Source organism: Borostomias antarcticus, assembly GCF_949987555.1.
Source record: "Borostomias antarcticus genome assembly, chromosome: 29".
Taxonomy (NCBI): Eukaryota; Metazoa; Chordata; class Actinopteri; order Stomiiformes; family Stomiidae; genus Borostomias; species Borostomias antarcticus.
Genome location: NC_140262.1, coordinates 2037629 through 2039135, shown reverse-complemented (window position 1 = coordinate 2039135; position 1507 = coordinate 2037629).

Below are 1507 nucleotides of genomic sequence, written 5' to 3'. Positions count from 1 at the left end.
GTATGACCTAAACAGTGGTAGAGCAATTATCAGACTTTCTCAAAAGTGCTAGTTGTGTCAACGTTTTGATCTGAACCATTGTATATGATCATAAGTAACCTTAAAACAGGGCTAAACATGATTTTCCCTGTACTACTCCTTTAATTCTTCATCAGCATCCGAAATGTTCATTCCTGCCCATTAAAGTTTTGAAGATCTCATGAGTGCCGGTGCTTCCCTTCATTTATTACATCACTTGACCTGGCACCCGTGACTGCTCCAGATTCACTTGACCTGGCACCCGTGACTGCTCCTGATTCACCTGACCTCGCACCCGTGACTGCTCCAGATTCACTTGACCTGGCACCCGTGACTGCTCCAGATTCACTTGACCTGGCACCCGTGACTGCTCCAGATTCACTTGACCTGGCCCCCGTGACTGCTCCAGATTCACTTGACCTGGCACCCGTGACTGCTCCAGATTCACTTGACCTGGCACCCGTGACTGCTCCAGATTCACTTGACCTCGCACCCATGACTGCTCTAGATTCACTTGACGTGGACCCCCTCACTGCTCCAGATTCATTTGGAGTTGTGTGCACTCGTATGCTCTTTTGTGTAAGTTGAACACTGGGCCTGCTTATTTCCCTCGCTATAATTAGGCCTGCTTATTATGCACTTCCAAGTGTATTTAGTGCCATTGCGCACTCATTTTTGCACTGTGGAATTATTAAGCTACTGAATCAACAATCTGCATGTACAGGACCTTGCAGTTTTACGTCTTTAGTGTATAATCTTTATGTACTGTTAAAGTGTAGTTACTTTTATCAGCTCAATTTTTAATGTTTATTGCTACATTTTTATTGTGTTGTACTAAGCTACTGGCTGCTTAAATTTCCTCTGGGATCAGTGAAGTATTTATCTAGGCTATTTATCCCTCTGTGGACCTGAGCAGGCAGGCATTCCATGTACTAGTTTAGACTCTCTCATATTAGAGGGAGAGCTGAGAACTGCTGGTTTACCCAGAACCTCCCCCTTCTGCAGTTCTCCTGGTATTGATCCGCCGAGCCCCAGGTGAGCTCAGCAGCAGTGCGCCTCCGACTCCCTTCACATGGCCGGGTCTGACCACCCCTGCACCACCTCCTCCAAGGTTAAATATGACTGGATAGGGAGGGGAGGGGCAGAGAGAGAGGAGTCGAAACGGAGAGAAAGAGAGGATGGAGTGGGAAAGAGAAAGTGTGAGTTGGAAAGGGGAGGGAGAATGAGACGGAGAGAGAGGGAGAGAGGAGCGTTAGTCCTTCTAATCAGTCGGCCCGCTGGGACGATCGTCAGGGAGCTCGCGTCACCCGACGGGGTCACAGGTCACCGGTGGGGGAGGGTGGATGGGAGGTGCGTTTGCGGATAGATTGGGGGTCAGCGCTAACAGAACCACCTCCAACAGCCACCTCCTTGGCCAGTGACCACGCGTGAACATTCATGCTTTGTTTACTTTAATATACCTGCTGCTGTAGTGTTCAAATATTGGTAT